A 16,190-nucleotide genomic window follows, 5' to 3' on the forward strand; every position below is an offset into this window, starting at 1 on the left:
TCTGAAAAGAGATTCAGATACACATTTGGAAAGAAAAGGAGACACTGCATTCCTTCAGAAGAAGGATGGGGATATGGCAGAGGTGGTAAAATACTACACATACTTGTATTCATTGAGTTTCTAACTTTTAGAATACATGACACAGACTTCTTCCAAATTCTGGAGTGTTGGGGTCCCTGTTACAGCATGGGAGGCACCCCGGGGGGGAGATACAGTTCTGGGCCTGAGGTCAGGCTCCAGCTGACTACAATAATGATGCTGAACACAGAGAGCAAGACCCTACCATCAATAGGCTCACAGCCCAGAAAGGCAAATTCTCAAAACAGAAGCACAAATGTCTGACAGGACATTTGACCCTTGCTGTGCATCAGAATCACTGGAGACACTGTAAAAACAAAAACAAAAACAAAAACAAAACGGTCATGCCTGAGAGGCACCCAGTCTCCTGAATCTGAATCTTAAGTTTGGTTATCATCTCTACTGCCAAGATTTGCTAAAGCCTCCACACAACACAACTCCCTCACCCATGTTCCCGTATGTGCTTCCATGCTAGATTTTATCACACTCCTCCTTAACCTATGCATCCACCTGCACTCCAGGTCCTGCTGGACTCCGATCCTGGCAAGTCACAGAAATACCTATCATATGACTAGAAGGTGCTTTTTTTTTCCTGAAAATGGTTGGATATTCAAAATTAAACTTAATAGTTAAGTTTTTACATTAATGATTGGAATCATATGTGATATTTCCTTATTAATTGGGATCCGGGCATCCCATTTATTACTCCAGAATTTAGAAGGAAATTTCCTGAGACAGATTCATTAGTTTAGGCAGTGACCGTGGCCTAAATCTTTTTCAGCAGTGGGATTGAAAGGTGAGCCTGGGAAGGGGAGAGCTGTCAGGCTCTGACTTTCTTTCTTGGCCAGTGACTCACATGCACCTGCCTCATGACAAGGGGGCCAGAGAGTAGATGGGACACTGTAAGCATCACCCAATTACCAATTTTCACATTTCAGAAAGACCTAGAAATAGGAAAACAACAGACTATGATAAGCCCTAAAACCATATCACATCTCTTTCCATACAGTTTATTCTCAATTGCCAATGTCATCAGCTGTGTCACCAGGCAGTGACATATACTAGTTCTCCTCAAAACCCCTCTAGTAGCAAATGTCCCATGGGGTCACCTTCTCAGTCAGCTGAGTCAGAATCACAGAATTCTGGAAATGCAAACCTGACAGTGATCTTCCTAATAAGAGGGGAACTGTTAATATTTCTTGAGTATCTACTATGGGCCAGCCACTTCATGTATTTTATTTCATTTAATCCTCACATTAACCCTGATGTGTAGGTTTTGTTGTTCTCACACATTGGATGAAAAAAACAGGCCTGGGAAGGTGAAGTGATCTGTACAAGGTCACGTATCTAGTGACCCAGATCCATGTAACCTATAAGGCCCAGTTTCTCAAAGTGGAGACTGTATACAAGACAGTGTGCCTACAGTCAAAAGAATCCACATAAACACAACACATCCTCTGAAGTTCCAGTTTTATTCAATGGTAAATAATTTAAAAGGCCATTTTCATTAAAGCAAACATGCATTTATGATGGTGGGGGAATACAGATTTGCACAAAATGCAAAGATAAAACATGAAACTTTAGGAAAATTCTTACTTGTGGCAAGCTACTTCCGCTTCTGCCTCCCAAACCCCAAGGACTCTTACCATATGCCCCAGCCAGGAGGAAGATTCCCAAAGATTTAAAAGCAGAGTCATAAGCCCAGACAGAATTTAGGAAAGGCACCCTCAAGGAAAAGATGGGGGAATGGCTTGTCATTAAAGAGCAAAGAGTAGTGACTCCATTTTGTAGGGAGATTCAATTTCAATATCCATCACTAAAGGAATATAAATCAGATAAGGCCATTTGTTGTCAAGACCCTACCCACCTGAGTGATGTTCTCAAGAGGCTTCCAAAGGTGTCCAGTTAGGAAACAAGAATCTACACTCAATGAATGAGCCAGTGACAACGCCTATCTTCCCCAAACTCCCCCAACAGGCACACACACACATCACTTCTTGTCTCCATCTCTCTCACACCCAGACTTTCCTGCCCCTAAATCCTAGGGATCCTTTTTTTTCAAACACACACAGAATCATCTTTGAGGTGGTTGCAATCATCAAGGATCTGATTTTAAGCTAGGTAGGACAGCCTATGCTCTGCTGAGGCTTGAATTCTTCCAGAGAAGTTAATCAGTGAATTTTGAAAAGGATGAAAGGATGGACTCCAGCCAGGCCCTCAGCCCAGTAGAGCTGGGCACAACTTCCTGGCATCCTGACATTAGTTGAAGTTAATAGGCTTAACTAAGAAAACCACTGACTAAGGCAAAACAGAGCATTGCCTGGCTGAGTTGGAAAGGAGACCTGACCCAAGGAGAGAGTAGTGGCACCACATCTACAAACGCATTGCAGCTAGTCTGCAGCTAACCCATGCTTAGCTCCCTAAACTCATCTGCTCCCCGATTCTACCGACCTACTGGTCTTTGCCATTCCCTTTGACTGGGAGGCTCTCTTCCTCACCCATTGCCTGACTAATTCCTACTTAACCCTTTAGGCCTCAGCTTCAATGCCGCTTCTTCCAGGAAGATTTCCCTGATTCACTCCAGCCTAGCAACTTCTTGTTTACTCCCATAACACCCTGTATTTTCCCCATCCTAGTGGTTATCAGACTGCATTATACTTGTCTATGTACTTACTTGTGAATGCCACAAGGGCATGAATCCTCAAAGACAATGCCCCGCACATGGTTAAGTGCTCGATGAATGCTTTTTAAATCAATGAATGTTAAAGATACACTACAAGTCCCCAGGGATGCCCATTGGGTCACAGGAATACACTTTTCTGACAACCCAGCCACCTTCAAGGCCGACAGCAGTAAGAGGGTGCTTTGGAAAGGGCTGGCAAAGGAGAGGAGCCCAGCAATTGAGTATCTCCCATGTGTACTGAGGACACAGAGATAAAACAGAAATGGTCTTTGCACTGGAGACACTCACTCTAATGCAGGAAACTATTAGGGACACAATAGTAAGGACAGATTGTTTTTGGTACAAAGCTGAAATGGAGACAAATGTGAAAACCAAACTGGGTGAGCAATGCCTTTGCTTACATACTAATCTTACTTCTTAGAATGTCTCACTAGACAAATATTTTAGAAGGAAATATTAATGAGAACTCTGATATATGTAAAATGCTGTTTATTTGTAAAATAGTTGAGAGTCAACAAAACTCTTTCATATGTATCATTTTATTTCATTTTACTCATGTGTCAAATATTTCAGGGATGCTTCTTTATACTACACTAACATCTACTATTTGGCTACTTGGGAGGGTTCAAAGATAACTACCTTTAAGGAGCTTGGAGTCACATGGGGAGATAACTTATAACTGTAATTTAAGGCAGATAAAGACAAGAGCTGGGTAAATCAGGATTATTTCTGTTGTAAGTGACTCAATCTGGCTGAACTAACAAAGGAATTATACTTCTCACATAATGAAAATCCCCAGGGATATCTTTATCCAGGGGCTGGAATAATGTATACCAGTCCCTTCTCTCAATCTGTTGGCTTTGCCTTATGCTGGGCTGGCATCACTCTCAGGCTCCATCATGGTAGCTACTCACAATTTCTGGCTCAAATCTTCCAAGACCTGATTTGACCTAACAATAGAGCTTCTCTTCTCCCACAGGTGCTAATGAAAATCATGGCCTGATTATCCTTGGCCTGAGTCATGATCATGTACCCTCTCAGGAGCCAATCTCTGAGCCATGGAACAGAATTAGCTAACTGATAACCCTAGGTCACATGTCCCTCCTCTAAGCAGGTGTGGGGTCAGGCCCAAACAATGGGCTGAAAGGAGAATAAATCTTGAGTAGTCAAGTGTCATTAACAACAGTCTGATCAAATGCTTGAGACTTAGTCCTAACAACAGCTTTGTGTTTTCACGCATTTTACAAATGAGAGAGGTGAGACTAGTAAAAGCAAGAACAGGACTGGGATCTGGTCTTTTGGCTTAGTTCTGTGTCCCCTCCATTTGTGTTTGTTGGAATGTGAGATGCGACAATACTTCTTTGGGTGAGACATTACAAAACATTTACAAGCATCATAAAACATTTCACATCCATGGCTCTAATACCAGTGACACCTGCCTCCCATCACTATGACAACTAAAACTGCTCACACACATTTTCAAAGGTCCCCTTAGGGGGCAGCACCTCTCTCCCTTGAGAAAAACTGAATGTTACCCAAGTGAACCTTATTTATTATCAGGAGTTTCATCTTTCTCAAAGTTCCTAAATGGAAACTCTAACAGTTGGCTTCAGAGATAGACTGAGCTTTTTATTGAACATCCCTTAAAAATTCTCTAGTCTAACCCTGTAGGCCAGTGGTTCTGGTCTAGAGGACAAGGGATGAGTAAGGATGGCAGGAAAAGGATGGGCAAAGAATGTGCTCCAGGAAGGTGAGTGGAAAGGATTGGAGGTGGTAGGTCTTGGTTTCCCATTAATGCTCCTCTGCTTCAGATACTAAAACCATAGAATTAACACATTTTTATCATCAGGATTCAAGCAGTTTCTTAGGAAAGACAGTATTATCTTCCTTTACTTAAGATAAGAAATTACGGGCTTGTGGGAAGTAGAGTGTTCAATTCTGAACAGTACCCACTAAAAAAGACATTGCCAAATTGATCTGCACTTTGATGGAGCAAAGAGGATAGGTGGGAATTTGAAGCCAGCTCTTCACACAGAGAACACCTTCAGGAATAGGCAAAGTTACACCTGGGAAGCACTCAAAATGTGACAAGAAAATTGGCCTCCTGAGATACTGAAGACAATCACCCAGGAATAGACTTGGAATCACCTTATACAGCCCAAATAGGCAGAACCAGGTCTGATAGAGGAACAGAAAACACATGAGCAATGGGAGATGTCTAATAGCAAAGTGAGTCATCTGGTAAGGTAGTAAGTTCTCCACTGCTGGAGGCATCCAACCACACCCTGAGATGATGAAGTGGGTTTGAAGTTTAGCCTCTTAAATGTACTCAAGAAACACAAAATGGATAAAGTTTTAGTGCTCCACACACTGCTAACAGAGACTACATAGAGCGTGTGGGTTTTAAGTTATGCTCAGTTTCTACTAGAATAATAGTACCTCTTCTCCCCTATCCAAAAAGCCTATCAGAACGTAAGTGTGAGAGACATTATTATGGGATAATTTTTTAGTCTGTTCTAATTAACAAAGGCAAAAAGGACATCTTTAACAAACTTGCATTCTTTATGGATAATGTAATACTTTTATCCAAGCAAGTAATCACTTGGTAACTACTGGCCTCAGCAGTCGCACTAGGTGATCTCTAAGGTTTGTCCAACCAAAAGTTGAGTCTAAACCTAAAACTCCATGGGCCAGAGCACCTACAGGGTGTTTGGTAACCCTTACCCACAGGACTTCTGGCAGGTATGACATGTACTATTGTGCTTCTGGCTATCTCATGGGTAACTAGAGGCCCACAAACACACAAAGGTTAAAATGACTTTACACGTCCCCCTAGAATTGCCAGGGAAAGTGGTAGCAAGTTTTAGAAAGCAATTGTGACCTCTCTGTGTCACTCCTTTGTCTGAAGAAATACCAGTCGAGACAGCTCTCTTTGTAAAGGGTCATCTCTGTCCGTTAGCTGGGCTCTGAGATAGAAAAGATGTTTGGCATTACCAGCTTCCAGCAGTGAAGCCATTTTAAATAAGAAATGCTATGAGATTGTGGGGTGCCAGATCAGATATTACAGAGGCTGGAAAACTCGCAGTTTACCTGGAAATTCCATCGTAAGGACCTTTCCCAATCTTTGATCTTTGAAGCCACTGGAGCCGAGATACCTGGCCATTGCATACTTTCATGACATCAAGTCCCTATGAGTGGAAACATTCTTCTATTTTGTACTATAGGATTTGACACGAATTCTAGGTTGCTGCTTTGGTGAAATTACAAAAATGGATATTTCTGGGGGACCCCAGGAACATTAGAGATTGTTGGAATCAATGCATAGAAATGTGGAAAAGTGGGTCTTAGTCTTTGTCAAGAGGCTCAGAGAGTAACTGTGCCTTATTCTCTTTGTTCTCACCAAGAAACAAGTAAATACGTTACTGCCACCATTGTCCCTTCCGTCACATCACCAAGGTCATTTTTTCTGCTATTCAGAATAAAGTGGCTTCATTGTTGCCTAGTTGCAAGGGCTCATGGGAGGAAACATTCCTCCAAAGAGATCTATAACCTTCTAGGTGGTGTTATCCCCATTCTTATTACTGTGGTTAGACTATGTGCTGCTCTTCTTTTCAAACCTCTGCTGCAGCACCACCATCATCAACATGTATTTGTGCCTACTCACCCCCATGCAAATTAAAGCATAGTTATTGCCTGGCTCTCATGGTGCTTACCAAAAGGCTGAGCAAAATGAATATTCGCCCTCATGCATTCAGAAAAAATATTTACTGAACACCAATATGTGCTTGCTTGGTATCTCAAGTTGATTCTACTTGTCTTGTTTCCAGATGAATTACCTTTCTATTATGTTAGTTACCAAATATTCCAAATAAATGTAGAGGCAGAAGCTTCATAAAAATTATAAAAATGAGGTGACATATCTCAGGATCCTATAGTCAACTCTTTCTCCCTTCTTTATTCACTCTATACTTCTCCTTGGAGTGTAAAATGTCCTTTCATGATCATAATGATCACTTAAAGTCTACACCATCAGTCCATGTACCAATGCTGAATTTCAGACCTGAATATCCAACTACTAGCCAATCATTTTCAGAAGTCTGGCAAGAAATCAGATTCATGATGTCCCCAAACCAGGATTCAACATTTGACAACTGCTGACCTCTCCTCACTTCCCCCTCACTTCCCTTACCAACAAACCAGTTTTCCTCCATGTACTTCCAGTCTCAGCAGGTGGCACCAGCATTGGTCCCTCAGAAACATCATTGTCCAACTGGACTCCTTTGCCTTCACCTTCCACATTAAATCAGACAACGTCTCCTACGTTTGAACTACCAAAAGAGTCCTCACAACTCTTTTTCCCTTTCATTCCCACAGTCGCCACTGAGGTCCCAGCAACCCTCACCCACACTATTTCTCTGACTGGTATCTTGGCCTCTGGTTAAAAAACCTCTGCATGATTTTTCTAATACACCAATCTGATCATGTCAGCCTCCACCTGTCTCCCCCACCAAGTACTTCCAAGTTTCCTCATCCCTGAAGGAGTAACATCCAGGAGGGATCTAACCTTGCATTTTCTCCATTCTCCCTGCATTTAATCTCTGTTTTGGATTCATCCATCTTTACTCATCTCCATATTGCATATTAGCTCTTGCCACTATGTCTTTGCTCTTGTTTCCTCTGCCTGATTCTTCTTCCATTTCATCCATCTGGTAAATTCTTGTTTGTGATTTAAAATCCATGGTGTGCCACCTTTCCCTGGAATCCTTTCCTGATTCTCCTCTCCTTTTTGTCTCTGCATCATATACCTGCAGTGTCTATTCTTATCCCACCATTGTCACTGTAAATCCTCTAGTAAGCCATGAGCTTCTTGAGAGCAGGGACTGTGCCTTAGTTCTCCCTGCCTGCTTGGTTCTGGGTACTGAGCCTGGCAAACACTAGAAGCAAATGCCTCTTTGTAAGTATAAAGGAGATGCTCTCAAGTAGACTCCAAAGGGGAGGGAGGGAGAGAGAAGTATGGGTTTTTGTTTTTTTAAACCATCAGCAATGTTTCTCATCCTTTAAAGATGAAAGTTTAGATTTATCCATGAGGGCACACTATTCCTTTATTTCTGGAAAACTTTAATGATCCTTTATGCAAAAGTGAGCTGTGATCCTCAATTGCAATGGGAGAGCTTCCAGAGACAATGTGGATCTGGCCTGTTCTACATGAAAATAATAAGTGGTAGTCTTATGAAGAGGCATTCCCCAGATTATCATGCTACTGAGATACTGGCCATAAACTGCGAGTGAGGATGAAATGGGGTGTTTCCCTGAGTCAGTGGAGTAGGGATCTGGATCATATAGGCAGGAACTCGGCAAGAGCACTCATTTTGTAGGGATGCAAACTGGCTTAGCAGCACGGGCACAGGCTGGTTGTAAGGGCAGAGATAACCAGGAAGGGATCCCTGTAGGAGAGCATGGCCAAAGGACTTGATAAAAGACGCCTATGGTGTCCAGTTGTTGTTTTTTTCCTGTGGTATCTATCCATTGTTAAGGCATCCCTAACTCCCTGCATCATTCTATCACCCCTAGTCTCCTATAAAGTTTTGTGAAATGTCACAGCCCCATCATAACTGAACTCTGGGGGAATTAATATAGTGGCCAATGTCTACTGTCATAGAATAAACACAAATACCTCCATAATAGTCTAAAATAGAGACAGAGTGTATTACCCACCAGGTAAAGAAGAATCACATTCCTTAAGAAAAGTCAGTGAGTCTCCTGCAAGCTGAAAGTGAAAGGGACAGGTACAATATGGAGACAGGGAAGTTTTTTCAAATTTCTGATTAGTTCAAAAGTGGATTGTACAGTCTCTCTTCAGACTGGCTACTTTCCTGGTTTAGAATTATTGAGACACAGGTATGGTTCGAAACAGGTTTGGAATGGGCTGCATTAGGCTCTTAGGGGTTCCAGTGTTGCTCACTGGGCAAATTTGAATAGGCATGCTTGAGGCTTGGTGAAATTTTTATTTAATGTTTTTGTTGGAGTAAAACAGTACACAGATAGTTTATAACAGTCTGAGTTTTGACACAGAAAGTGGCCACAGTTCAAGGTCAGATGTCAGTCCAAGGTGACAAGCAACAACCAGGGTAAATTACGAAATGTTTCAGTGTTCCTGAGAAATTCCTACCACACCCTGGAGATGCTTACCTGGTAGAATATTAGGGACTCAGATGATGGATATTTGGCTATTAAAAGAGAGAGACTTCTGAACTTGGAGCGACTAGGGCTACCAGGGTTCCTGAGTATCACCCCCAATTAAATTACCTTGAAACCCAGTTCCTCCCTACAATTAATAATATTGACTCTTACCTTTGTATCAGTTGAACTCAGGGAAAACATCACAGCAGAGTTAAAGGTGGGAAACTGGATCTATTCTGCATAAAGACAATCATGCTCTGAGTTACACACCAACACCCACAGATGCTGGTTTTGTCTACTTAAGCAATGCAAGGCTTCCATAATTTTCTTTAAAAAATATTATCATTTCCTTTCCTTGAAAAATTACCAGAGGTATTGTTCATTTTTTTTTCAACACAATTGAAATTGTACATGGTAGGGAAGTTTTTAATTAGTCCATTCCGAGCAGGAACTGTGTGTGCTCACTGCAGTAGAAGCCTAATAAATTACTTCATAATCTCAACTGGAGGCTTTGTGTTGGAAAAGACTCATTAGTTTGCACCAGCAGCCAGCAGCTTCCTGTGAAAGGTCTTAGAAACATGCTGCAGTAGGTGTAGATCAAGTTGCTTGGGCAGAACTTCTGGGGCAGTGAAAACAAACAGGCCTGCATAGTAAGGGAAGCCATGCACATCCAAACTTCAGTGTCTGGGGACAAAAGAACTTTTGGAAATTGCATGCCAGCCCCTTCTGTCCAGTCCACATTTTCCTGCTCATAAAGCTTTTCTCCCCCATCCTCCCCACAAAAGGCTTGTTTACTTGCCTCTCCGATCATCCATATATATATATATATATATACATATATATATATATATATATATATATATATATATATATATATATATATATTTTAGTGTGGAGAAATCAAATGCTTGGAAATATTTGTCCCAGACTAGTAAGGCAATGCTTATACAGTTCTGTTGAGACACACACACACACACACACACACACACACACACACACACACACACACACCACAGATAGATACATAATACCAGTGGGCAAAATGTTATTAGCCCAGCTGATAATAATAGTTCCTCTCAGGGGGAGCATAGGATTTGATATGTTAGTAAGTCACTTGGAGGAAAGGTTGAGACCCCAAGAGGCATGTTCTAATGATAAAAGATGTTCTGTAAATTGCTTTCTAAGGAGAGAGGGTTTTGCTGATCTCAGGGTTCTAATATTGTTACACCCTGGTGGTTTCGTAAAGAACTTTGGTTGATTGTTGGGGTAGAATTGCTCTACAAAATAAAGAGGTGAGAATTTGAAACTGGGGGTGGAGGGTTCAGGGAGAGAGGTGTGAACCAAGAAAGCCAAGCTTCCTAAGCAAGAAAGGAAAGAATGAAAAATGTACTTCTTAGCAGAGCAGGAGAGGTGAGGTGTCTTAGGGGGATTTTGAAGTTATTTGCTATGGCATGTACATGATAAACTCCTCCCTCCATTTACCCTAGAAATCAGTTTCCCAGAAGCAGACCCTGAGGCTAGGATTCCTGTGCAAGGGGCTTATTAAGGAGATGCTCCCAAGGGAGATGAAGAAGGGAACAGAGAAAATGAGACAGGGAAGAGGGAAAAGTCAAGGTAAAATATGATCCAGGCAAAATCCAGCAGCCTGACTCCACAGGGGAACTCTGGAGTGTAAGTACAGCTCAGTGTTGTCCCCAGTGGTTGTAAGGGAGCTGGGCTCTCACACTCCTGCACCTGTCAGTCATTGGTTAAGGGTGGGGTAGAGGAAGGGATAAATTCCCAAGCACTTCTGGAGACAGTGTCCACTGAGGAAGAATTGCACAAGGTGTTGCATGCAAGAAGCCCTAAAGGGGTAGGGAAGGCAGAGCACAAAATTGTAAAAGAGGAACTGAGGAGATCTGATACAACATTGATAGTGTCCACAACATAAATCTATAATAAAGTCTACATTTGCTCATCATTGATAGTGTATGAATCCATTCTTTGTGGTAATTTAAAAAAAAAAAAAAACCAATACATGCATTCAGGTCAAAATCTTTAGGGAATGAAAGCAGAATGTCCTTGTAGGTGCAGAGAATGAGGAACATCTGACATCTAGGTCTACAGGCTTTGGGAACCAATCTTACAATTGCATCCAAATATATTATGTATACTCATGAAGCTATACTGCTAATGCTATATTGAGGGAATTCCTGTTATCAAAATGTGATTTCTATGTGGGCGGTGCATGTATTCACATCTCTAATCATTTCTGTTAGTAAAATGTCCATTGCTCCTGCTTGCCCACCTAACACAGATCAGCTCCAGCCCCTTGATCCAGCTTTATCTCAGCCAAACTCCTGCCATGAGCTGATCCTCATCCACACTCCATGCCACTCTGGCACAGTGGCCACAACTAAACCTTAACATGCACCAGGCACGGAGCCAATATTGGTTATGGGTGACACTTAATCCTAACAATAATTCCATGCCTTAGGTATTACTTTATTTCACAAGTGAGAATTCTGTGCTTGACTAGGTAAAGTCCAAGTTCTCCAAATGGGTAAGGGGGTAGGGCTGTATTTGGACACATGACCTGGTGACTGAAGAGTCAGTACTTTTAGCTGCTGTTCTCCTTTCTCCACGGACATTGCCTCCCCTTCTAAAGCCCTTTCCCCATTTCAGAATGTCAAGACAAAATTCCAATGCTATATCCTCCATAAAGCCTTTTAAATTAGGCAGAATTCTTGGAGGGAAGGGATAGAAATCCAACAAACAAGAAAAGGAAAATTATTGGTTTGAACATTTGGGAAAAATACTGGCACGGTCTACATGTTCAAAGGGATTGCCATAGGAACCAGGGCTTCATAGGGACTTAATGCAGCTAGAATCTTCATTCTGCCTGTATAGTTTATTCTACACCTCTCTCCCAGCCCAATAACTCCAGGAATATGAGATACCTGTCTCTATCATTATCCATTTATCAACCCAGAAAGGTCCCTGATTGCCCCTATTTGGGTCATATGCTTAACCCCTGCCTTAATCTCAAAGTTCAAGGGAATGGAGTATTATGGTCAGTGAGACCAAGGAGATTGGTTTGTTACATGAGGAAGGAGGTGGGAGAAAACCACTCTGACCAGTTCACAACAATCGCTCCTACACTTCATTATATTTCTATAAAGATCCAGACAGAATTACTCTGTTCCACTTTCACTGGCATAAAACAACCATTTATCTCACTCACAGACTCTATGGGTCAGGAATTTGGATGGGATACAGCAGGGATGGCTTCTCTCTGTTTCACAGCATATTAGGCTGTAGATAAAAGACTTGAAGCCAGGGGTTGGATTCATCTGAAGGTTCATTCACTCACGTGTCTGGCAGTTGATGCTGGCACTCAGCGTGAGGTTCAGTTCCTTTCCACATGGCCTCTCCATGTGGTCTCTCTGTGTGAGATGGTTCAGGTTTTCTCACAGAAAGGTGGCTGGTTTCCAAAGCTGAACATCCTGTGAGAGAAAGCCAGGTGTGAACTGTATTGCCTTTTCTAACCTAGCTTCAACCTGCCGCTTTCAATTTGTTGGAGCCTCACAAGCTTGCCCAGATTCAGGGATTGGGGAAGAGACTCTACCCCTTGATGAGATGTGGCAAAGTTCTGGAAGAGAATGTGGGACCTGAATTATTGCTGTAGACATTTTTGGAAAATACAGACTGCCACACATTTTTCCCTGTGAATTCTCTTTGTCATATCTTCCCTAAATTATTATAAACTCTATGAGATATTCATTTTTGTATTTCTATGCAGTGCCTTGAGCAAGACCCTACACACAATAGGTCTTCAAAATATGTTGGTTGGCTAAATATATCTAACATAATGGCATCAAAGTTTTCCCACCAACTAACTGTGACTGTGAGAAGAAATACAGCAACATCTCTGAGACGGTTCATAGGCTGAGAACATTTCACTAAGTTATGGTTTCTAAACATTCTGGCTTAGCAGAAAATTACAAATCATTTGATTCAAATTATAGCTAATGCAGAATCCCAGTATGTAAAACACATTTGGGGCGGGGGGGAAGACAGGTGTGGAGAAGAGGGAACCCTGGTGCACTATTGGTGGTAATGTAAATCAATACAGCCACTATAGGAAACAGTATGGAGATTCCTCAAAAACTCAAAAGTAGGGGCACCTGGATGGCTCAGTTGGTTAAGCATCTGACTCTTGATTTTCGCTCAGGTCATGATCCCCCAGGGTTGTCGGATCAAGCCCCATGTTGGGCTCTGTGCTGAGCATGGAGCCTGCTTAAGATATTCTCTCTCTCTCTCTCTCTCTCTCTCTCGTAAAAAAAAAAAAAACAACTCAAAAGCAATACTACCATATGATCCAACAATCCCACTTTTGGGTATATATCCAATGGAAATGAAGACAAGCTCTTGAAGAGATAGCTGCATTCCCATGTTAATTGCAGCACTATTCAAATACCCAAGATATGGAAATAACCTAAGTATATGTCAACAGATAAATGGATAAATAAGATGTTGTATGCATATACAGTGTACTTTTATTCAACGATAAGAAAGAAGGAAATGCTGCCTTTTTTGACAACATGGATGAACCTTGAAAGCAGCATGCTAAGTAAAGTAAGTCAGACAGAGAAAGATAAATACTGAATGATATCATTTATATGTGGAATCTGAAAAAAACAAACTAATAGAAACTGAGACTAGAATGGTGGTTACCAGGGGCTGAGGAGGAGAGAAGGGTCAGTGGGGGAACTGGGGAGACGGTCAGAGAGTACAAACTTCCAGTTACAAGATAAATAAGTTCTGGGGATCTAATGCATCTAATGCATGGTGATTATAGTTAATAATACTGTACTATATACTTGAAAATGGCTAAGAGAATAGATCTTAAATGTTCTTAACACACACACACACAAATGGTATTTATGTGATGTGGTAGAGGTGTTGGCTAAAACTGTGGTGGTAATCATTTACAATATGTAAGTAAATCAACATATGGTACACTTTTAATTTACACAATGTTATATGCCAATTATATTTCAATAAAGCTGGTGGAGAAGGAAAAAAAATAGAAATGCTCTTTTTGAAGCAGGTATAAGAGGACTGGAGACCTCCCCACTTTTCTCTCCTCTCCCCCCCCCACCTGGCTGCCATCTCTTTTGATATTTTTAATCTTCTAGAATCTCTTCTAGAGTCTATCCCTTTTCTGAAGAACCTCTACCTCCTCCTCTTCACCACCACTCTCCCAGTCCATTTGCTTCACACAGAACTGACCCCAGTGTTTTAAAGATGGCAACATGACCCAGACCTTCCCAAGAAGAGTCACCAAGACTGGTTTGAAAAGGAGCACATGACCCATTCAGGGTCAATGAGACCCAATTGTAAGACTTCTTACTGAAAATATCAGGAAGGAAGATTGTCTTTGTTCTGGGGTTGCTCAGCCAATAGAATAAAAGCCTAAAGCTCTTGCTAGCCATCTTTGTTGCTTGAGAGGAGTCTGAGAATGAAGCTGTAAAACAGAGGGAAGATGAAACTAAGAGACAAGAATGAGAAGAGCAAATAATGTTGATAACATTATTTGAGCATCTGAATCCAGGCATGTCTGTTGCTAATATTAACCCTGGATTTTTCCAATTTGAATTGTGTTTGTGTCACTTCTGAATGAAAGAATTACAGCAAATACCCAGAACTGAAGGTTCTATGGAACAGTTTTAAAAGCACTACAGTAGACTATCTCTAAGGCCCCTTGCCTTGCATGAGCCTCTGGAGGTATAGATCTTTCAGCGTTTCACCTTTTGTCACTATAGCACTATAGCATGGGAAATGCATTGGTTTCTCAGAAATTATAGCCACGAGGACACCAGGAAAATGCTTGTGGACACACACAAGGCTCACTTATGATCCCATCTGGCATTTGCTCTAAGGCAACCCAAACTTTCTGTTTCTAGGATTGAACTTAGTAGATACAGAAGCGTTTAATCATACATAAATTCTATATTAAAAAGCCATATATCTTCTGTAGGAAGAACTGCATCAATGGACCTCCAAAATTTTGTTAACTGTGGAATCAGGAGAGCAGAACATGTACTTAAATGTCCATTTTAGCAAAAGAAAAGGAAGAGACTCACCAACCAAATCTGACTGGCTAAATGTGCTGGTTTCTGCCACGCCCTTAGCAAAGACTGGTTCACTCATCCGTGGGGGATGAGGGGGTGGTAGTCTCTCACACACACTCTTAGACATGCTTTAGGAGTTGAAAACAAACCCTGGTGCTTTTTAGTACTTCTATTAAGATGCCTGGAATATGTCTTTGAATTTTTCGCACCCTACAGGGGGCCATTTATAGTTCTATATCAAAAACATGGAACCACATCAAAACCACAAATGAATCTTGCAACCCAGTCAATGTTGACCACTGCAGGATCTGATGTCTTTGGCAAAGGGTGTTATTCCAGCCTATCTTAGGGCTCAAAGGAGTTTTGGTGCTGAGTCACGCAGTTAGTCAAGTTGGATGCTTTGCCTGTGCACGATACCGTCTCTACTCGTTTTCCTGTACTTATTTCAAAGACGCTTCATAATACAGGAAGATTACCACGAAGATGATTTCTAAATGGCATTTAAATAGGAGCCCATACTCTTTTTCTGTGCTTTTCCTAAGTTACCTTTGTACCATTTCTATCTGCAAATGGTATCGCAGAAACATCTGTGTTTTAAATTGAGTCCCTATCACTTGCAAGAATTCCTCTCTTTTTTCTCTGCTGCCTCATCTTGCCTGGAGTCAGACTCAGTTATGTCACAGTCATTTTCAGGAATGCAGAGAATGCTGCCAGAGGCTCAGGATTAGAACTTTCCCATACAGAACAATATCATTTTCAGGGCAATTGCTGTTAGAATCATACACCTCAAAGTGAACATGAGGAGGAGGTGATGAGGCAAGAAAGGTCCAGAGGCTCAGCTTCAGGAGCCTGGTATAGAGGCCCCTCTTACTCATGAAAAGGGACTAGGCAGGGCATAACAGGTACTCAATAAGTGCCAAATGCATGAGTGAATCAGTGACTAGAAGGATGACATAAACATGCAATTTTACCCACTTTGGTGATTTCACATAGAAGTCCAATAGTGGAAGAGGGAGAAATGATATTTGATCACCTGTTGTCTCTGTGGGGATAAATGTGAGGATACAGTAATAATTTCCTAAAGATTATTATCCCAGATCATTACCTTACTGATGCTTAGAATCAAAGAACAT

At 41.5% G+C, this 16,190-nt stretch overlaps 1 long non-coding RNA gene across 4 annotated transcripts in view; it reads right to left on the bottom strand.

The window, feature by feature from the left end:
- LOC147574882 (uncharacterized) overlaps window positions 1-16,190 on the bottom strand; it is a 263,957-nt gene that overhangs the window by 77,519 nt on the left and 170,248 nt on the right. For all 4 annotated transcript variants that reach the window (XR_015242792.1, XR_015242793.1, XR_015242790.1 and 1 more), the window contains 2 exons: window positions 12,294-12,426; window positions 9,113-9,177 (listed from right to left, as the gene is read on the bottom strand). This is a non-coding gene — a long non-coding RNA (uncharacterized LOC147574882). The remainder of the gene's footprint in view (window positions 1-9,112; window positions 9,178-12,293; window positions 12,427-16,190) is intronic.

This window comes from Puma concolor, chromosome D4 (genome assembly GCF_028749965.1).
Source record: "Puma concolor isolate L17-30 chromosome D4, mPumCon1.1.hap2, whole genome shotgun sequence".
Classification (NCBI taxonomy): Eukaryota; Metazoa; Chordata; class Mammalia; order Carnivora; family Felidae; genus Puma; species Puma concolor.